This window comes from Schistocerca gregaria, chromosome 3 (assembly GCF_023897955.1).
Source record: "Schistocerca gregaria isolate iqSchGreg1 chromosome 3, iqSchGreg1.2, whole genome shotgun sequence".
NCBI lineage: Eukaryota > Metazoa > Arthropoda > Insecta > Orthoptera > Acrididae > Schistocerca > Schistocerca gregaria.
Window position 1 is genome coordinate 110,525,809 of NC_064922.1, and position 23,429 is coordinate 110,549,237.

The 23,429-nt window shown below is 39.6% G+C and overlaps 1 protein-coding gene across 6 annotated transcripts in view; it reads left to right on the forward strand.

Moving 5' to 3' along the window:
• LOC126354013 (uncharacterized) overlaps positions 1-21,845 on the forward strand; it is a 114,208-nt gene extending 92,363 nt beyond the window's left edge. For all 6 annotated transcript variants that reach the window (XM_050003331.1, XM_050003330.1, XM_050003329.1 and 3 more), the window contains 2 exons: positions 18,158-18,197; positions 21,203-21,845. The gene's annotated coding sequence lies outside the window, so the exon portion shown is untranslated. The remainder of the gene's footprint in view (positions 1-18,157; positions 18,198-21,202) is intronic.
• Positions 21,846-23,429: the final 1,584 nt, after the last annotated feature.

A 23,429-nucleotide genomic window follows, 5' to 3' on the forward strand; every position in this document is an offset into this window, starting at 1 on the left:
TCTCCAGTGCCACAAATGACTTTAGTTCATGGAGCACCTTGTAGCCTTTAAATGGCTCTATTTCCAGGGCTGGAGAATGGTGCAAGCATTATGTTGTTACCATTGGACCATGTACCTCTCCTTTGCAGGTTTGTGTGAAGATTTGACATGCATATGGACACCAGTACTCCATGGGTATTATGAATGATGATGCCTACACTGATCCAGAAACCATTGCCAAACATTTTGCTTTTCATTATGTTCGAGGCTGTGTGTGTGAGATGTGCTCAAGCCCTTATCCCTGCCAGGGGTCCAGGGCCAGACCACATCCACAGCCAAATGCTCAAACACTCATCAGTGGATTGCCAATGTCACTTCCTTGTCATTTTTGATCGTATAGGGAGCAAGGGGCGAGAAAGTGTGATCGTCCCAGTACTGAAACCAGTTAAACACCTCCTTGAGAATCACAGGTATTGCCCAATTAGCCTCACTAATGTTCTGTGCAAGTTGCTCGAATGTTTGGTGAGCCAACGGGTGTGTTGGTACCTTGAGTCTCAGTATCGTTTATGTGGGGTCCTGCCTACTTGTCATGTATAGGGTGCCTAAGGGATACTGTGTTTTCAAAATGCTATACAATAATTCAAGCAAATAACATTAGTATTATTTCAGTAAAGCAGATTGATAATACTTAACTTGTATTTATAAGAAGTGTCGCAATCGATGGGCAAAATGCAAACAGTAAAGTTCTTTGTTATAGACTGTCCAGACAAGCAAAGGATATTGATCACTAATAACTTTTCTGTGAGTGCTGGTCTACAACTGTGCTGATACTGTCCCAATACTCCGAATACTGAGCAGCCGAGGCTGGCAGGAGCGGCTCTTCTATTCTTCTCTTGTAGAGGCCGCTCCTGTCATGGTGTGGTCCTAATCAGCACACCATTGGCCAACATCGTGTCACTGCCTTCTCTTCTCTTGCGTTCATCATCTTCGTTCCGGCGCTTGTGGTTATGCCAGAACAGTTTGGCTTCGTCCTGTGGTCATTCTACTGCTAACAATTTGGTCTGCTGGAGTCAATTATTCAATCAGCTTTTGCCCGAGGTCAGCATCTTATAGCTGTCTCCTTATACTTGCATAGGGTTTAAGACACCACACAGTGTCACCACATCTGTGCAACCCTCCATGAGTGGGGTCTCTTTGACCAGCTTTTGATTTTTATCTGGAACTTCTTGTCTCACTATTCTTTCCATGTTCAAATTGGTGCTTCTTACAGGACTCCCCATATACAAGAGAACATGGTCCTACAGGGCTCAGTATTGTTTCTTTTTCTACTGGCTAACAATGGTCTAACTGCAGTTGTGAGATCTACAGTGCCACCGTCCCTGTATACTGACAACTTTTGCATCTACTATAGCTCCTCAACTGTGGGTGTTGCTCAACACTTGCTGCAGGGTGCTATATGAGAGATGCAATCCTGGGCTCTCACTCATGACTTCCAGTTTCCCACTGCCAAGAAATGGGTCATGCATTTCTGTCACTGTCATACTGTCCATAACCAACCAGAACTCTATCTCAAGGACCAAGGAAGTCATAACGGCTTCTGGGATTGGTCTTCAATGCCCAGTTGACATGGCGTCCCCGTCTTCACCAACTTAAGCAAACATGCTGGTCACAATTTAATACTCTTCACTGTCTGGTAATGCCAGCTGGTGTGCAGACTGCTCTACGCTTTCGCGGCTCTACAGAGCTCTGATCTTGTGTCTTGATTATGGGGTGTGGCATATGGCTCAGCATCACTTTCAGCATTGCGGATGCCAGAACAAATACACCATTGTGAGCTCCGACTTGTGTGAGGTACCTTTCGGACCAGTCTTGTGAGCAGCATACTCGTGGAGGCTGGCATACCTACCCTTCAGATCAGGCGTCAGCAACTACTGCTTAGCTATGCAATACAAATTTGTTATTCCCCTGTCCTTTTTCTTGGTATGGAGATCTACCTCTGACAATAGAGGCCAAGGTCCGGAGTCACGATCATTGTTCACAAGCATTCTCTGCTCTGAACTCACTCTTTCCCAACTGTGGCCTCTAGTCAGGGGAGATGTTTACCCTGTTCTCAAATCTGCCTTGACCTCTCCTTTGAACTGAAAGACTCGGTAGACCATATGATTTTTCGTCGCCTGTTCCTGGACGGCCTTACACATTTCCATGCTCACATGTGGTTATACACTGATGACTCTAAAATCAACAAGTGAATTGGTTTTGCCTAAACACATGCAAGATGCAGCGAACTATGCTCCCTGCCAAATGGATGCAGTTCATTCACTGCAGAATTGGTGGCCATTGCTCCAGCCCTTCATTCTTGCACTGACACATTTTTCTTAATCAACAGTGAATCCTTGAGTAGTTCTCAGGCTGTCTACAAGTGCTACCCTTGACACCCATTGGTTGTGACTATCCAGGCGCTCTCCACATGATCTCCATCATGCAGTGCAGTCACCTACCTTTGTGTGAACCCCTTGTCTTATTGGGATCCCAAGAAATGAACACGCTGACTAGCCAAGTTGGCTACCATGATGTTGAATTTGAAATTGGAGGTACAGGAACTGGGTCTTCGGTCAAATCTACAGAGACAGTTGTCGGAGGCTTGGAATGTGAATTATTGTGCCTTGGTTTCTCCAGATAAACTGTTAAGCATAAATTCACCACGCTATGTGTCATTTTTCCCGTTTTGCTTCACTTTTGCATTTGCATTGGCTACACTTGGGTGGCCCACACTTGCTGGACTGCCCTAATTTGGCCACCTTACCGTGAAACCTTAAACTTGCTGACACACTATCTCTGGTGCTAGCGGATGATGCCAAAGCAGCCGATTTGGTTTTATGTTTAACCACAAAAGTGGTTTTTACTACTGTCTGTGACATATGGCACATTAACCTTGTCAGCTGATGGAGGAATCTCAGAGGTGCCCGTCACATGCTCTGACCCAAGGGGCCCTATGGCTGCCCTTGCTCAGTAGTCCAGCCTGACTCTCGCCCTTCACACCTTCTTAAGTCTTCTTATTCTTTTATATCTATTGTTGGTCGACAGAATCATCGTCATTGGTCTCTCTCCTGATATTTTATCTTGTCCGTGTAGTTGTTTTCTTGTTGTAATGGAGGGTGTGGAAGCATTGGTTGAATGCAGAGGATGTCCTCCGGCCACATAACATGTACTGGGGGCCTCCAGCTGCTTTCTGGGCAGGGAAACTTTCCACTTTTATCCTATTAGCCTTTTACCGCTCTTCCCCTTCTACTTGCTTGTATACGTGGCTTTCTGATTGTCAGATACAGTGGAGTCCATTGGGAATTTGTCTTGTATGTACTTCCTCAGTGGGGATTCCTGGCTTTACACACGGAGGATTAAGGCACCAATGATAATGCAGTTTGGTACCTTCAAGGCCCATCAATCCATCCATCTACACTTTTGCATTACTTTCTCACATGATCTCCATCCAGCTTTAACCATTTCTCTATTTGTTGATTGGTTCTCTGTGCCTGAAATTCCACCGCCTTACAGTGCAGCCAGACCATGATAGCATCTAGAAGTTCCTTAATGAAATCAAAAGTACTGTGGTCTAGTATGGTTTTTTGTGTGTAGAAAGGAGCAGAAAGTGCTTGGAGTAAAGTCTAGGCAGTAGGATGAATGTGACACTCAGTACGTGGACTTTGTTGAAGAAAATTATGATGCTGCTGTGGCCGGGCTCTAAAGGCAGCAGTATTTTATGTGGAGGTCATTTATCAATCACTTAAAAGGTGTGCTAAATCCATAAATCTGGAAGTTAGTTTGCGAAGAAAAGTAATACTGAGGTGTAGATTTAAGATTTTTTGAAATTAATTACATGTAACTAATAGTTTCTGTATAGCCGGTTAAAGATTAACAAATTTCTCTCATAATATTTATACATAAATATAAGCTGAACAAGGCAAATGCTGTTTTAGGTTAGCTTGCTATTTTTGACATTGTGGAGGTGGTTTTGCCACGTTGTTTACCTCAGCTCTAGAAGTGACCCAAGAGGGTCCAGGGTGGCATTAGATTGTCAAACATTCATCTGAAAATCTTATTTATAGAGGAAAAATTTTGACTTTTGTACCTACCTGCAATGTCTTAACTACTTGGAAGTATGTGATCAGTATTATTGAGGACAAACTTTTGTCTTTTAGGTGGATCAGCATGAAAGACATTGTCCATGTTAAAATTCATTATAGCAAATAGATGTACATACTGAATATATGTTGTTCCTGTGAAAGTTGTTGCAGACAACATTTTACATTTTGTGTGACAACACAGTGATATTGTGTAAGTACTTAACAGTGATTATATAAATGTGCACATGAGAGATATTTCAGAGTAAACAGTAGTTGTTGCCCCTTCCCTTCCTGACCCTCACCTATTTTAAAAAGTAATCTTGAGTGAGTTGCAAGCACCCTAAATTGCGTTAATCACCATTAGCTACAAAATTTATTTTCTGCTTAAGTGCACATTATAATACAGCTGTGTATTTTGGATCTGTCAGGTCTTGTTAGGAGTAGGCAACTTGCACAACCTGAAGAACCCAAGTGGGTCGTTCTTCAAAATATTGTGCAGAAAAATTAAATTAATAACTTAGTTGATGACGTGAAGGTACACAACTACAAGAAAACTAGATAAGTTACGCAGCAGGGGCAGTCAGGACATTTGAGCATGCAATGCTCAAATGAGTGTAAGTTAAGTCTAATGTTACTTAAAAACCATCTTGATTGCAAATATTTTTATTCATATGACCGGTTTCGGTTCATTCAGAACCATCTTCAGATCTGATATTTCAGTTACAGGAGTAACCCGTCCAAATCCAGCAGTTTTCACATGCTACGTCACATGTGACGGTTTTTAAGTAACATTATAAAATCACTGATTGCTGTTGTCCCATAAGACATTATGTCTGTTTTTGCTAAGTCTAATGTAGTTGCTGCCTATGTGCAAAGTGTCCACATTGATATCTGTGGGACTTTCACACAACTGCATGCACCATACAATTCAAGTGAGCATAAAAGCCAGATTGAGACCTCTGATGGGTACGCGTAAAAATATAGCACACATCACCTGGAAAACACAACTGGATTGGTCATCAAAATATTGTGCAGATAAATGAAATCAGAAACTTGGCTGAACACCTGAAAGCACACCATTAACAGTTCTCTACTGTGTTGTTGCACAAAGAAAACCTATGTATTGAGTGTGTGTCTATTTTTAGTGGCTATTAATGGTCTATTAGCAGCTGTAAGGCTGTCCTCATCTTCTCAGTATGCAGACGATTTTTGCATTTTGTACTGCTCCACCAGCACTGTTGTTGCTGAGCGATGCTTTTAGGGAGCCATCCACTAGGCGCAGTCATCCAGTTGTGAGCCGCAAAGTCGTGTGTCGTGCACTTCTGTTGGCGTCGTACCGTTCATCCAGAACCAGAACTTTACCTTAATGACAATCCAATAATTGTAGTGGAGACGGACCGATTCTTAAGACTGATTGATGATGCCTGATTGACTTGGCTTCCTCATCTTTGTCATCTTAAGCAGAAGTGCTGGCAGCAATTAAATATCCTCTGCTGCCTGTGCAACAGCAACTAGGGTGCAGGTGGCTTTAATCTGCTGCAGCTCTACAGAGCCCTTCTTCAATCCCACCTTGACTAAGGGAGTGTTTATGGTTTGGTGGTACCCTCAGCATTCCATTTACTTGACCCAGTCCACCACTGTGGCATTTGCCTAGGGACGGGAGCTTTTAGAATGAGTCCGGCGACCAGTGACGTAGTGGAGCCCTAAGTCCCTCCATTGCAGATCCGACGTGCACAACTTCTGGCCTGTTACATTGCACATATTCGTAGTTCTCCTAGAGCATCCGAATTACTGTCTCCTATTTCCACCCGCGGCAGTTCATCTCCTGCATCGGCGGCCCAGGTCAGGGCTAACGACTGCGGTTCGCGTACGATCCCTTCTGTCTGCCTCCCATCCAGATTTGTCCGCATACACCTCCATGGTGTACACCTAGGCCGCAGATTCGGCTGGACCTTTTGCATGACCCTAAGGACTCAGTTACTCCTGCTGCTCTCGACTGTCACTTCCTCTCTCTTCTTGACGTGTTCCAGGGCTCAGAAGTGGTTTATACCGATGACGTAATGGCTGATTGTCATGTTTCCTTCACCTACGTCCACAGAAGCCATTTTGAACAGCATTCCTTGCCCAATGGCTGCAGTGTATTCAATGCAGAACTGGTAGCCATTTCTGGTGCACTTCAATTTTTCTGTTCATGCCCTGGGGAATCGTCTGTGTTACTGACTCACTGAGCAGCCTACAAGCTATCAACCAGTGCTACCCTCGCCATCCTTTGGTAGCGTCCATCCAGGAGCCCATCTATTCCCTGTACTGTCTCGTCATTCAGTGGTGTTCTTGTGGACCTCAGGACATGTTGGCTCCCAGGCAACAAACTTGCTGACAGGCTGGCGAAACAGGCTACGCGGAAACCACTTCTGGAGATGGGCATTTCTGAACCTGGCCTGTGTTCTGACTTAGCTGTAGGGTTATTTGGCTTTGGGAGATGGAATGGCATAACAGTACACACAACAAACTGCATGTCATTAAGGAGACTACAAATGTGTGTAAGACTTTCATGCGGGCCTCTTGCAGGGACTCTGTTGTCCTCTGTCGGCTCCGCATTGACCATGCTTGGGGTATCCACAGTTACCTCCTGCGCCGTGAAGACCCGCCTGAGTGTCGGTGCGGCGCCTGGTTGACATGGCCCATATTCTGGTGCACTGTCCCAGCGACGAAATCTTACATTACTGGACTCGTTGCTGCTAATTGTACCAAATAATGTCTCATGTGCTAATTTAGTTTCACATTTTATTTGTGAGTGTAGGTTTCATCATTTGATCTCAGTTTTAGTGCTTCTATGGTGGAGGTTTCAATGTGTTGCAGAGTGGCTGGCTTCTCGTTTTTTATTCTCATTGTCAGCCAGCCATGGTAATCTGCATTGTTGTTTTAAACTCTTCATCCCGTTTTTTGTGTTTCTGTGGTGCTGTCCTCCCCTTTTGTCCATTTACATTTTTGTTGCCCTTCATCGTTGTTGTGATTTTTTCCTTTCATTCTGTTTTGAGTTGTCAGTCTTGTTTATTTTATTCTTACACTTGGGGCATTGTTTTGTTTCGAATGAGGGCTGATGACCTTGTAGTTTGGTCCATTTACCCCCTCTTTTAATCCAACCAACCAACCTCAGAAATCCACTAATGTTATAAATATAGGTTTGTCTGTTTTCATTCTATCTTCTAACAGTAGCTGTAATGTTAGCAAGCCCTCACATGTCCCTGCATTTCTCCATAACCCAAACATATCTTTCCGAAGATCAGCTTCTACCAGTTTCTCCATTCTTCTGTAAATAATTTGTCTGCATTTTGCAAGAATGACTTATTAAACTAATCATGTGGTAAATTAAATAGAAAGAAACTTCCCCATGGGAAAAAATATATTAAAACAAAATATTCCAAGACTTACCAAGCGGGAAAGTGCCGGTAGACAGGCACAATAAAATAACACACAAACACACACACACACACACACACACAAAATTTCAAGCTTTCGCAACCGGCGGCTGCTTTCTCAGGAAAGAGGGAAGGAAAGGAAAGATGAAAGGATGTGGATTTTAAGGGAGAGGGTAAGGGGTTGAATTTAGGTTGGTGAACAACAATGGGTGCGAAGGTTAGCTAGTTGTGTTGTCTCCAAAACACGTTAAAGGGTGGGGAAATTCAGGAAAATTTCGAAAAAAATGCGTGTAAATGTATTTAAAGGACTGGTTATGTACTGGCAGGTTATGAAAATGAGGCTAACAATTGTTTGAAGAAGAAATAACGTTTAAACCTTTGGGAAGCTTTTAAAAATGATCGGTTATGTGGGAAAAACGGGAATGGAAATAAAACGAAAGTTGTTGGAAATAGCTGAGATGGTTGTCTCCCTTAAAACCCACATCCTTTCATCTTTCCTTTCCTTCCCTCTTTCCTGACGAAGCAGCCGCCGGTTGCGAAAGCTCGAAATTTTGTGTGTGTGTGTGTGTGTGTGTGTGTGTGTGTGTGTGTGTGTGTGTGTGTGTGTGTGTGTGTGTGTGTGTGTTGTTTTATTGTGCCTGTCTACCGGCGCTTTCCTGCTTGGTAGGTCTTGGAATCTTTGTTTTTAATATAATCATGTGGTAATATTCACTCTTTATTAGATGATACTCCTGCCAAGAACTTCATGCATCCCAGTTTCATATAACAATGCAGTGTAAAAAATAACAGAATACTGAGAGGAACAGCAGGAGTTATGTAGACCTATGAACAAATAAGTAGAAATGCTTAATTGAAAAGCAATTCATTTCAGAATCTCTCTGCAAATAAAAATGTAAATTCCATCAACATTCGGGCTTGAAGCAGAATTAAGTCAACTTCTTACCATGATATTTCAGCTGACAACCATTCAGCCATCATGAGGGGACTGTTTTGCATTGGAGGTTGCTGGTTCACATCACTAACTTTTTGCCAGAAATTGGTACGGAGGAGCATGCGCAAAGGCAGTTGCTACACGAATGATATCTGCCAAGTTCTGTCCTCAGCTGTTCAGAATTTATTTGCTCGGCACAGGCTTGGTGATCCCAGAGTTCCTGAACTGCGGACTGGTAAGCCCTGCCAGTCCTGTCATTGTAAACTCAAACCAAGCTTCAGCGACCACCATGCACCAGGCAGTGAAATGTTGTGTGTGTCAGGGAATGGGGATCTGGCTTGATGACCCAGATTAAGAGTATGGAGTAAACCTCTCAAAAAAAAAAAAACCTGAATCTCAAAGTGTGCTGTGTTCTGATGAGTTGCATGGCTGTTGAGATGGAACAGTCATTAACAGACAACCTCTTGGGAATCTGCCATCCCTCAGCTGTGTAAGACTTACTCAGGCACGCGGGACTCTGAGTGGATCCTTATTTCTGTAGCTGCTTGTGGGACCGAAATGGATCCTCCGAAATTTTCTTTTCCTCCTCCAAGTGGAAAGGGTGGGCTGCTGGAAGGTACCAACACCCTACCTAACAAGAGAGCTCATGTAGCCAGTCCTCCTGATTGTCAATAAATACAGAATGCTTGGTGTTTCTCATAATGTGTCTATTATAGTTCAAAGCGAAGAGGATAGTTTCGAGAAAGTTTCTCCATTTTACATACAGAAAGGCTTAGAAGGCATTGCTGGAACCTTAAAATCTTTTAAGTGCTTGTGCAATGGGAGTTTGTTGGATGAAACATCTATCTCCTAACAAGTAAAAAAACCTTCAGAAAGCTCAGTGCCTCAGACAATACGTGATAGAAACTGAACTACAGCAAAGGTGTTGTGACTTTGAGGGATTAGTTGAGATTCACCGAGTGAGTGGTCCCAGGAAGGTATTGTCGACATGTAAACCATTATGAAACGGGTGGATGGCGATCTTGTCAGATCATACTCTCTTTTACGTTAATGAGCACCAAACTCCCACAGCATTTCAGGGCAGGTTTTGTACACCTAAATGCACATCCTTATTGTCCACTACAGAGTTGGTTGTTACTCTCTTCCAAAGTGTATCAACTGCTCCGGGGATCATGTCTGGAGTAGGTACTACAAAGTTTACCTCGAAGAACGGAAAATCCAGTAGATCAAAATGACACCCATATGGTGAAGCTAAGAAGCTATAAAAGTCCACACAGCTACCCCCTTTCGCTGCCTCCTTTTCTTCTATCTCAAACAGTAAGTCCACTAAACCAATGCTGCTATGCAAATCAAGGTTGCTAGTGGCAGCACTAACACGTGCATTTGTCAATGCACGTATGCTGCTGCAGTTCCTTCAAAGCCTGCCACTCCCACTGGAACTTCAGAAAAGGCGATGGTTGCTGATATTGTGGAACTTACTACCCCTTCAAAGATCAAGTTTTGTCCACTGACCAGCAGTGCCCTTACCACTGTCACTGCCACTTCAGAGATTGTGGCTCCAAAATCATGTCAGACTAAAAAAATCAGAGTCGAAGGTGAAGAATCACTCACTGACAAAGACAGAAACATGACCTGACGATGTTAATGTCATCCTATCTAACATCTCTCTCAAATCTTCCTTGGATGCTATGGAGCTTCTTGTCTGATTGGGGCAATCATCTTGCCCCAAGACTGACCCTCCACCAATTGTAGATTCCCTTGCCTGGCAGAAAGTCAGGATGAAAGTATAACTTTCGTGATAGATGGCTCCCATTCTCGGAGGAACTGGAACTGCCATCAAAGGGGAAGCTCTGGGCATCTGTTTGCCAGAAACACATTTTAAAGATACTGACACCCCTATGCTACATGGCTGTATGTTCTATAGAATGGATGATCTGACTGATGACGGAGCCAGGGGAGGGGTTACTGTTGAAGTTCATGTGTGTTTAAGGGTCACTATTTGCTCACTGTATCTCCCTCCACAAGATGCAATCGACTCTGAGGCTCACTTAGATCTTGTGGAACAACTCCATGTCCATTTCTCCTTCTGGGAGATTTCAGCACCAATGTTTTGTGGGGCTCGACCTCTGCTTGCCCTCAGGTTGGGTTTTGGAGAGCCTCATGGTGTCTCACGAGCTGTGCACCCTCAACATGGGTACTCATTTCAGTACTGCTACTGGGTCATTCTCAGCCATTGACCTCTCTTTCTGCTTCCCAGCCTTCGCGGACTCTTTGGTGACCTTCATTCCGGTGACTTTCCCACTCTGCATTCACGTACTGGATGGAGCATTCCCTGAAGAGAAGTCACCACAACGAATGGTTGGCAAGACTAACTGGATGCTGTTCAGCCAGCTGGCTGTGTTTGAACATTGCAACAGCGACCAGGAATGGGTGGATCACATCACACGAATGATTCATCATGCCACTGACCTATCAAACCCGTAATCCTCAGATCTTAGGAAGCGACCTGTACTTGGTGGAAAGATGAGTCCCACGGAGCAATCTGGGACAGGTGTGTAGCTTAAATGCCATCCGGCAACAGACAACCTCATAGATTAGAGTAATTATTCATTCTATAGACCCGTAAAAGAGGGAATCCTCCTGGGTGTGGAACATGTCAGATAAACACATTACAAAATTGTAATTAGAAAAACCTGAGTTTCATTAATTTTAATGATCCTCAGTCAGTAAATAGTAAAATTATGTTCATGAATTAAATTTAAACTTCTAATATTTACAGGTTTAATACTTACATCTGCTTTCATTAAATCCATCATTCAGACATTTGCTAGTTTCTTGGCTATTACAACCAAGTATTGTCAAAAATTAAAGTAAATTATTCATTTCAGTGATCCTCAGTTAAGAAGAGTCAGATTATGTACAAGATTTAAAATTAAACTTCCACTATTTACAGACTTAAGACTTAAATCTGCTTTCCATACATCCATCATTCACACAGTAGGTAGTTACTTAGCTGTTGCAACCAAGTATTGCAAAAATTGAAGTATAATAAATTTTCATTAAAATGGTCTACTGCACTTGTTGAGAAACTCATGGATGGAATAGGAGGAGTTGGCCACCAAAAATTCTTTTAAATTATGTTTAAATTGTGTCTTGTCTGAAACTAAACTCTTAATGGTTGCTGGTAACTTATTGAAAATGTGTGTTTCTGAATACTGGACTCCTTTCTGGGAAAGAAAGTGATTTTAAATCTTTATGTATATTGTTCTTATTCCTAGTATTGATACTGTGTACTAAGCAGTTAGTAGGAAAAAGAGATGTATTATTTACAACAAACTTCATTAAGGAAGTGATATACTGAGAAGCTCTGGTTAATATGTCCGATTCTTTGAATAGGTTTTGACATGATGTTCTTGGATTTACACTACTCATTACTCTAAAACATTTTTCTCTGTTTGTGAAGTTACCCCAAAATGATACCATATGACATAATGGAATGAAAACAAGCAAAGTATGCCAGTTATTTTTAATATTTATATCTCCTATGTCTGACATAATTCACATTGCAAACACAGACTTGTTTAGGTGCTTTAGCAGTTCCTTAGTATGTTGCTCCCAACTGAATTTATTATGAAGTTGTAATCCCAAGAATTTTACACTCTCAACTTCTCCTATTTCCATGTCATCATATTTCATACACACACCAGAAGGAAAACTCTTGGAAGTTCTGAACTGCATACAGTGGGTCTTTTCGAAGTTTAATGACAGTGAATTGGCTATGAACCACTTATTAATGTCAGTAAAAATTTGATTAGCTGCCCTTTCAAAATTTATATTTGATTTACTATTTATTGCAATGTTTGTATCATCTGCAAATAAGACAAACTTGGCATCTGGTAATGTAACAGATGACAGGTCATTAATATATACAAGAAGCAGTAGTGGACCTGGTATGGAACCTTGGGGAATGCCACATGTAATTTCTTCCCAGTTAGATGATGTCTGATTGCCTACTGCTGAAGTGTTACATAATGACACTCTTTGTTTTCTGAAACCACTTTGCAGCACTACCAGTGAAGCCATAATATTTTAATTTACTTAAAATAATGCTGTGATTCACACAGTCAAATGCCTTTGACAGGTCATAGAATTTGCCAGTTGCCTCTAATTTGTTGTCCAATGAATTAGGACATTTTCGCTGTAAGTGTAAATAGCTCTCTCAATATCAGAACCCTTAAGAAACCCAAACTGTGACTTTGACAGTGTGTTATTTTCACTAAGGTGCTTATGTAGATGCTTGAACATAACGTTCTCAAAGATTTTTGAAAAAGCTGGCAAAAGTGAGATTGGTTGGTAAATTGATGGCATTTCTTTGTCTCCTTCCATGTGAAGAGCTGCGAATGTTCCTACGACAAGTGATTGATTACACAAATAACTTAAGATACGACTAAGCTCGCATAAACACTCTTTTATTAACTTTGTTGATATGTTATCATAACAACTAGAATGCTTTGATTTCAAGGACTTTATGATGGGTTCTATTTCTGTAGGTTAGAGTTGTTGGAGCCAAGGCTAGACTTGTAATTAAGAAGAGCAAAAAGTCATGGCAAATGTTCCTGGACTCTTGTTGGTTGTTCCACTTGGTCTATAAAAGGATGAGAAGCCATCTAGAGGATTTCCAGTAAACAGTCATTTACTTATAGCAGCAGTGCTGAAACAGAGATTCTGAACATTTGGAGACATTGCTTAGAGACTGGCGGAGCATTTTGCGAAAACTTCTGTGAATGCCAGACAGGATCTGGGTGCGACTGTAGAGAGGGGCAAGTTGGATTTCAGATCCCACTATTTTGAGTCTTACAACTGCCCTTTCTCCATGTAGGAGCTGGAATCAGCACTGTCTGAGACTCGTGACACTGCACCCAGTCACGATCAAATCCGGTATTGCATGCATCGACATTTGCTAGCAGTGTCATAGAAAATCCTCCTCAAACGTTTTAATTTAATATGGCATTCAGGTCAACTCCCCAGCTCATGGAGAGAGGCAATTTTGGTTCCTATCCTCAAACCAGGAAAGGGCTGCACATGTCCCAGTAGTTATCAGAGTATAGCCTTAACAAGATATGTGGCAAAGACCCTGGAGCAAATGGTTAACTTTTGTCTGGTCCTTGTTAGAGACAAGGCAACTCATTAGCCATTCTCAGTGTGGATTCTGTAGAGTTTGCTCCATTGTCGACAGCCTGGCCCATTCTAGAGGTGTCTGTTCAGCAGGCTTTCCTATGAAAACATCACTGTATCAGCATATTCTTGGAGATCAGTAAGGCGTACGATAATACTTGGAGACACTATATTCTCACACAACTGCGTCAGTGGGGCTTTTGTGGCCATCACCTCATCTTCATACAGTCTTTCCTGTCTCAGCAGTTTTTTAGAACCATAGTTGATGACACACTGTCAAATCGTCTTCAGAAGAAGAATGGTGTCCCTCAGGGGAGTGTTTAAAGTGTTACCCCCTTTGCCATAGCCATCAACAGTATGATGCCTATGGTAAGTAGTCCACACAGTGCTCTTTATTTGTGGATGGTTTTGCTGTTTTCTGTTCCTCCTCCAGTGTGTGCCACGTTTTATTGGGCTGTTGTTTTATTTTCTGACCAGCGGGCCCTTGTGGATTTGCTGTCAGATCTGCCCTCTAGTTTAAGTAATGTTCAGGCAAATGTGGTTAGAGTTTTAAAGTTTCTTGAATTTCCCAACATCTTTCCCAATATTTTAGGGAGATGGTTTTTAATGTATTAACAGGGTGATTGGCTCATCCATGTTTTTTGGAAGTGGTCAGCCTTTCTTTTAGTTTTGCACCTTTCTTTTAGTTTTGCGCCTTTCTTTTAGCTCCTTTCTTGTTTTACTTGTTTTAATCTGATGAGAGCTAATTTTACCTTTTCTTTGTTGTTTAAGAACATGTGTGAGTCATTTTGTGGTCGCCTCGAGTGTATGAGTGTGGAACAATATTCAGAGTTTTAGCCACGTTTGTTTTAATGAGTTTAAGGGTGCAGATAACCTTGCTGTTGAGCGCACTCTTCGAATATTGGTCCATGTATGGCATAAAAGAACTATGTAATGCTAATACTACAGGTGCAAGTGTGCATTCAGACACAGTGCTCATGTAGTATCACCATTACGCATGCACCTGCACACTACAGATGGAGCAAAAGGGCACGGAACTAGACAGAGGTCGCTTATGTAGTGGCAGTCTTTGTGCATGTGTCTCTGCTAATTTTTGATATAAAGTTTGCAATGTGAAGTAGCAATCTCCAGTGAGAAACACTCACCTGACGATGACTGAATGGTTGTCCAAAATCCCAAAGTACTCTATGAATTTATTTCAAATTTTTATGTATAAAGAATAGTGCAATGTTGTTAGGAAACAGGAAAGTTGTGTATATGGCCTACCATTATATGATAAGAACTACTACAGAATCTAAATTTGCAATAACAATAAAGCTCAAGGTCAGAGGGAGATGCGTAATGGGAAGACAGAAGGGTGGAAGGAAATGGACATACGAAGTGGACAGACAAGGGTGAGAAGGAAATTAGGACATAAATCCAATTCCTTTTCATATAAGAAGCGTGTGTTTTCCCTCTTTTTCTTTTCCATTTAACAAACAGAGCCATAGCAACATGTTTGTAAACAGATAGTATATCATAAAATCAGTAGCCTTCAAAAGTACTAGAAATATATTGATAATATCCTCTCAGATAATGAACTTTGTGTGATCATACTAGTAAATATTAAGATTTTTAGTAACTATTAGTAATTATCACATTGCTAATTGTTTTATATGGAGGCATGCATGTGCACACACACACACACACACAAACACACACACACACACACACACAGAAACTGTGTCTGGCAAAAACAATAAACAGAAAGGAGTCATATGAGAACACCCCTGTCAGTGTACCCACAAGTTTTTCTTCGATTTTATATTGACTTGATGACTATAAAATTTGAGGTAAAATTGTGGTTAGATCAGCTTTGTGTAGAACACTGTAAGGGTTATTGTTGTGACTCTTTGCAGTCAGTGTCCTTGTGATACCATTAATTCAGTCACATACTTTCACTTCCATTTAAACGCTATGCTTACTTCAGAATTTTCAGCTTATCTTTCTTTGTCTTACCAGTTATAGCCATCTTATCTTGGACGCTCTGGGACTTGAATCTTGGGTTTCTGTTCACTATTGGTCCCTGATACAGAATTTTCATAAAATTGTTAGTTTCTCCATGGTTTTAATAAAACACAGTGCAGAAGTGAAACTGATTTGGTATTTATTGAAATACATTATTGAGTTCACAATTATAGACAACCTTTATAAGTTTGTTGTCTATAAGATAAAAGTTTGTTTACTGTGGTTCACATACTTTGTGCTGTAAATGATTTTGTTATTTTTAAAAGTTATTTTTAAGTGTCAAGTACAATGATCCTTAATGTTAATCTCATTATTATGCACGTAATATGTTTTGAGAGATTTTGCTCCATTCACGTGAGAATCTTGAAAACTTCATGGATTGTTTGTATAAGAACATGATCAGTGTTACAAAACACCGTGGTTGGAGCTGGCAAATATTTCAAATACTTGCTACCACCATGGCCATCTCGCCCAATTGATTGAATTAAAGTTCTATTGCTCCTGATTCCTAAGTTACGACCATGTGAAAAAGGAAAGGTGTTCATTGGAATTTGCAAAAATGTTGGTTATTTTAATGGTGCAAATACATTTCAGAAGAGTTTTAACAAATTTCCACTTTCTAGGCAGTGCATTATCACTTTATATACAGAAGTCTAATCCACTTGGAAGCATGTCGTGTAAAATGTCTTTCTTACCAGCAGATGTTGAATGAGGCAGGGGAGACGATCTGAACTGGCTACATAAGAAGTCCAGATAAACTTATGATTAAAATTAGTCATGAGTTAGGTAGATCACATCCCACCTTTTGGTGTGTTACATTCTGCAGCCATACAGATTGCAGCATACACAGAATTTAACACTGGCTGATAAAGATAAACTCTTTGTGGTGATGTCTGAAATTTGTTACAGTAGTATAGTTTTGTGAAAGGTTAATCTACAATGATCCAGCAACATTCTGCCTTTGCAAAAAATGTCAACTGTCCTAACACTGAGATGTGGATCAGAGAACAGTCATCGTGGAAAATGAGAAGGGCTAACCAGAAGTGAACATGTTGTGTGTCTAATGTGTTATCTAGAGGAAATTCTTCCTGATTATGTCTTTCAACAGGGTGATGCTCCTCCCATTTTCACATAAACATCCATGAGCACCTGGATGCCACTGTAGCAAAATACTGGATCTGTCTTGGCTGCAATAATTCTACCCACGCTGATGCAGCTCTGGTTTCAACAGTTACTTGAGTTTACAATGAACAATTTCTTTTTGTTGGGATACATCAAGAATATATAACTCGAGGTTTTCAAGATGCTGCAAAACAAATGAATTTTATTTGATTTAATGTGGTGTGAAAACGGGTTACTTTGACAGCTGGATGATCTGAAGAACTATGTGTCCTGTGAAATATGGGAAATAACCAAAGGTATGCTAGGAAAAATCTGTGGCGATATACCACACCTGTAATACCGGGAAGAACAACAGCACCACCATGAGCGACAAGTATGTGAACTACGCAAATAGACACACAACTTTTCAGCAACAAACTTAATAAAGGCTGTCTATCACTAAATATTTTTGTGTATGCCTTTTCAGTGAAGTAAAGTCAGCCTTACTTTTGCACCATTCTTGCTTTATTAATATATTTTCTGCATGTTGTCTGTCTCCTGATCCAGAGTTTAGTGCGGCATTTTCTTTGCTTGACCACTTAAACTTTTCCCCATTTCTTACTGTTCATATATGTGCATTCCCCACCTCAAGTGTGTCAAATTCCAAAAGCTATAGATTTGATTGATTGATTTTGTTAGTCTTATTTGCATGCAAATCTTATTCAATACATTTGTCTCAAATATAAATATAATGGGCGATCAGAATGTTCCGTTTGAAGGTCATAAAATCCATTCAGTATGCCAGTCATGCATAATGACTATGAGCCCTGAGGCAATCCTCCCACCAATGCTGCTGTTTGAAGGTAACCATTTGGTAAAACACAATATCCTGCTGCCTGGAGTAGTCCGTAACTGCCTGCTGCACATCCTTGTCTGACGGGAATTGTTGACCGTTAAAGATTTTTTGGAGTAACTTCTGCATTACGACATTTGCGATATGGGGAGATGTGTTGTCGCGCCACACCCTATGGTGTACCATTCTACAGTTGTGGCTTTCGACAGACATGCTGCCCATACACATTCTGCAGTCTCAGATGGATGTCTACAGGTGTTTGTTTTCAAATAGTTAAGAAAAGAATAACAGCGCATTGGTCCTGCTTGGATGCATTTGGTAATAACGTGGTCATGGTTCACATTTCTGCATTTACTGCATGCATGTCAGACACAGATGCCATATAAATCTCTCACCACATGTCAGTGCTTATACACCCGTGTTGGAGTTGCACTACATTGCAAATAAGGTGCAGCAGAGCTCTCAAATAGAAACTTTTTGATCGCCTCTTATTATTTTTAAACCTGAATAGGGCTGCCTTGGTTGTAGCTATTTTTAAATCACAAAAACTGTTGAATTTTTTTTGTTGTAGATGCAGTTCCTCAACTGGTGAAAAGCACTGTTTCCCTTTGGTAAGTTGTAGTGTCATTTATCTATTTAATTAAAGTACTTAGTCACTTGGTTTACTGAGATTTTAGAGAATATTTAATTTGTAGTCATTAACTTGGCTTAACTTATTGTCGGCTATGCATGCTCATTATTCATTATGATATGAAAAGATTAAACAACATAATTAGAGTGGAAAATAATTTTCCCAACCAGTATGTTCTTTTTGCTTGATAAGAAAAAGACAGTGAGATTTTCGCGGCATATTAATCAAGAACAGTTTTTCTGGTTCTGACTGAAACATCAGTAAGTAGTTCCCTGCACTGATAGTGTATTTTGCATGCAAGTCATGTGTACTAATACGGTAATCAGGAGGGTAAAGGGCTTGGAAAATTTCAGGATTTATGTGAGCAAACTATTGCTGGATCATATGTGCAGACTGGTGAAGGCAAATCGTGCCTGGTTATTGCATTTAGCTTTCCACTTGAGTGTCAGATATTAAACTGTCCATTTGCTGTCCCGCATTCTTAGTGTGGTGCCATGTTACATTTGTCATTAACCAACAATCTCAAGTTGATCCATTTCTGTTAATGCACCTGTAAAAATTCTGTTATGAGTAAATCATAAGATAGATCTTCCGATTCAAGTGTTGTACAGATTATCATTTTGTTACATCCAAATTGGTTTGTATTATGTCTCTTTTATACTTTAGTTTGCACATGACATCCATGCTTATAGTTTTGATTTGATTGTTACTTTTGTTAAAGATGATTTTTTAACTTAAACAAATGGGATATGGGCAAACATTCATGTATGGTATAAATTTAATTTGCCACAAATATAGAACACATTGCACATGATATATGTATAGCTTCACACCAGTTAAGAAACAAAAGGAAAAGGTCACGCCAAACTGAAAATGCCTTGAAATAAGTATGCGTGTCCCAATAACTTAAGACGAATGCTTCCCATAGAATGGTGGTGTGGCAGCTGTGCATCCAGAGTAAAAGAAACATGATTGATATGTTGATGCATGAACAATTTCCTTGGCTAATAACCATAATTTGTTTGATGTATTGTGATTATATGCATTTTGAAAGAGGATGTGATCAATACTGTGGATTCCTGTTTGAGAGAAGTTTTTAACCCTGTCCTGCATTCTGCTTTAGGTTTTCTGTTGCTTATGATAAATAATAGGTGTGTCCTTCAAAAATTGTGTTTAATTTTTCCTGATCTCCTACTCTAACTGCTTTGTAACTTTTCCTTTGAAAGCTATTTCCGTTGTGTGATGTCATCCCCCCATCATTTGTTAACATACATCAACTATTTAATTTGTGTGTACTTATGCCTAATATCCATTGTTATCTTAGCATTTTATAATCTGTCTACCAAAACAATTTTCCATCAATCCTCTATTACTTGTATGTATGTTGTAGCAGATGCTCCCTTAATGTGTCCCTTCTTGTGGTAAGAATTTCCACAACTGCATTTTATACATTTTTGTTGTTGTTGGACCATATTATTTTGCAGTTCTTGGCCATTTAAATTTAGCATGATCCTCACTGAGTCAGAACTCCTGTTTTTTCTAACAAACTGGTTTTTGCTGGCATTCTGACATTCTTTGCTGTCTTGGGGCAAGATAAGTGTCATTTATCTTTCTGTAGGCTCTGTTATTGTCACCCAAATTGAAAAATCTAACATCACCTAACAGATCTGATAAAACATATGTCAGTGATGGGCAGTGAAAGCCTCATTACTCCATTTTGTTAAATTTTGCAGGTGAAGCGAAAACGATCTCTTAAAAAGTCGTGTAAAGTGATAAGGAAAGTTGCTACATGTGTAACAGTACACTAGAAGTGTAATTATTGACAGATTGGAGAAATCCATGCACTTTCAAATCTCACTTTGACTATGGAGTTACTGGTTACTGGAATTAAAGAGTTTTTACAGACAGATGGAGCTACGAGGTTTTCATAACCTATCATCAATATGTTTGCTCTTTTTTGGGCCTACATATCTTAGAAGACATACAGAGCTCTTCCTTCTTAGTACATGAAGAGTTGATGGATATTTTACTTTTTCTGTTGTATTTTTATTACTACCTTCCTTTTTAGTGTTGTATTGAGATCTTCATAAGGTAACTTCACAACATAGAATCCAGTCAGTTTTGTTTGACTGCGTTAATTGTGTGTGTGTGTGTGTGTGTGTGTGTGTGTGTGTGTGTGTGTGTGTGTGTGTGTGTGTGTGTGTGTTTCTGCATTTTGTATTATTAGAAAAGCATATGCTCTTTGTTTCTTGTGACACATATTAATTTTCATTTGCTACGTAATTTATGAAGTGTAGTATTTTTTTTAAAATAATTTTTATGTTTGCTCACTTCATTCAAAATTGTTCTGTTGAACTGTTTTATGTGCTCACATAGCTAAACTTAAGCACAGACTCAACTGTTTTTAACAGTATTGTTTAGGTTTTTATAATAACTGATCAAAAAATCCATTTTTTCTGCAGAGGGTGTGATTAAATGCAGTGCACATATAATGACAGCTTTATGCAGCATGTAATTGTAAATATCTAACTTCTGTGAGATTTCCACAGGTTGTAGGCTCTAATGCATAGTATTAATTTTGGTTACATGATTTATGCACCAGTTATTTGATTGCTTGTAGATCATAGTTAACACTTAACTCAGGCACCTTTATGTGGGATGTATTTTTAACTTGTGTGCAAATTTCTAAACTAATTTTATTTTAATAGATGATATTTACTGTCTGTAACTTGTACCTTCAATTTCCATTGGGTGATGAACAACTGTACTGTGCTTTGTGGTATTTCATGGTTTACATATTTTCATAGACAATGTATCTGGTACAACATATTTGTTTATTTGCACATAGAAATGTTCGCATTATGCTGATATGTTAACTTCACAAGTTTAAATACCTCCATCGCTAGGACACAAAGTATTGTATGGAAGTTCCGATGTCTTGGAAAGATTCTACAACATTTTAAAAAGTTGATTTGTTTTCCCAAGAGTAATGACGGTGGTTGCTGTGCTGGATGTGTGATGGCTTTATTAAACTGCCATCTACAGCTGGGATCAGAAGATACCAATTTAGAAGAAAAACTGGAACTGACAACTGCATATGAATATCTCCTTTTTTGCAGTTGACTTAGACAATCTTGAAGAAAACCAATTTCATAAATCTTCTTTCATTGGCTTTTTTTTGTGAATGAAATTTATTTATGAAACACAAGGACATGAGATAAAGTGTGTCTTATAAACAATGAGAATGAGGATCAAATTGTCCAACTTGGCCGTGCATATTGTGTGTTTAGTGTGAATCAAATTAACAAATTAGAACTTCGAAAATTTCTGACATTTGAAATAAGGAGAAGTTGGATCTGGTAAGGTTCAGTCAGAAAGGGAAATGACAGATACTGCCGAATAATACTTCATTACCTGCTGAACAAAAAACAGTAAGATGCAAGAAGCAGTAAATAAGAGATCCAGCAACAAGAGGACAAATCGTAAGTGAATTATTAGACCGCCAAAATTAAGTTTATGATAAGTAAAGCATAATTATTTATTTTTTCATTTTGTATAAACATGTATATACTCAATACCTGTATCTTTTGAAGATGATTTTTATAAATATAGAGACTTTTAAAGTTAACCTTTGTTTGTTTCTTTCTTTCCTTTCTTTGGGAATATTACATCCTAATACATCAATCAAACAATGGAAAATCCAGAATGGAATGTAACAATATTATGAAAGAAAAATTGCTACTCACCATATAGTGGAGATGCTGAGTCGCAGATAGGCCCAACAAAAAGACTGTCACAAATAAAGCATTTTTCCAGTAAGGCCTTCATTTGAATATGAAAAAATTCATAGATTTCATGAAAGATTGAGCAAACTACAATAAACAGGAAATACTAAGATTTTTAGGTTCAGAGCCCATGAATCTTAAACTTCTGGCTTGATTGTTACTCACGAAGTGAGGTGGCGTTGTGATTAAGATGTATTTAGGAGCAATGGAGTACTAATTTTGAAGTAAACATTGTGATGTAGCATTTCAGTACTTTCTGTATCTATTCAGGCAAACAAGATTGAAGCATCTAACAAACCCACACTGACTTCGTTTTTCCTGTGAGAAATAGCCCGTAACTACAAAGATATTTGCATAAATTGGACCATTATTGATACTTGCATATTAGAGAACATTCTGTGACTTTTTCTAGGGTCACTTGGTCCTGATGTGCATTATCCTATTTTTAAATGCTTTTTAAAAAAATAGTTTTGTATTCAGAGCTTTTTCTAAATTATATTGGAACTAGGTCTATAAATGCATGACATTTGAGAAAAGTTATTTCAGCTTTCATTTTCAGTTGTTTTAAATTGCGGACAAATTTCACATTTTACAACTTATATGTGCTGCTTATCTGTTTTCAAGTAAATTATCTGTGGAGTTAATTTATACATAACAATATTACTGTTATAGTGGTGTGCACACAAGAAAGCAGATGGTGGGGCAGTGTGCAGTGACAAGGAACAGCGTACCGTGTGATGATCCAGCCAATAGTGTCATTCTTCTGCAACTGCCTGTGCGGTTTGGGGTGCGGATAGAACATATAGTTTTGGTTTGTGTGTTAGCTTAGGTATGGTGGTGTTACTTAGCCACTTTAGTGTTCATTATGGGCGGCATAAAGCATATATAAGAAGTATTATGTCCAGAAGCAACAGCAATAATTTTCTGAGCATGTAACTACTTCTGGGGATAGTTGGAAGCAGAAACAGTGGCTCGGTGTGTGTGAACTGCAACATTGCCAGTTACCAGGGTAGCCAGTGGTTGGAGCATGAAGCATGGGATATATAGGGAGCACATTGACAATGCTGCAGAGTATTCTGTAGCCCTCTTTGTGCAGGATGCATCACACAGTCATCATCTTATGTGTACACCATTAAGCAGGAAGTTAACAATCTTCAGGAAAAGGTTAGCTACACACCATTGCTACTCCACAGTACTAGAGTGCAGCAGCAGCTTGTTACTGGTTATTGATTTTACGTAAGTGTTCTGTTCAGAATGTACAGGATTCACTTATTCTCAATTCACCACCATTGCAGTATATAATGTACTTCCTGGGACAATGTACACCAAATTGTGTAACTTATGTACCAATCCAGAAATTGAAAGTGAATTTTAGATTTTTGCTCTAGTGTCTGAGCTTTACCTCATAGCACAACAGTTTTAAATTT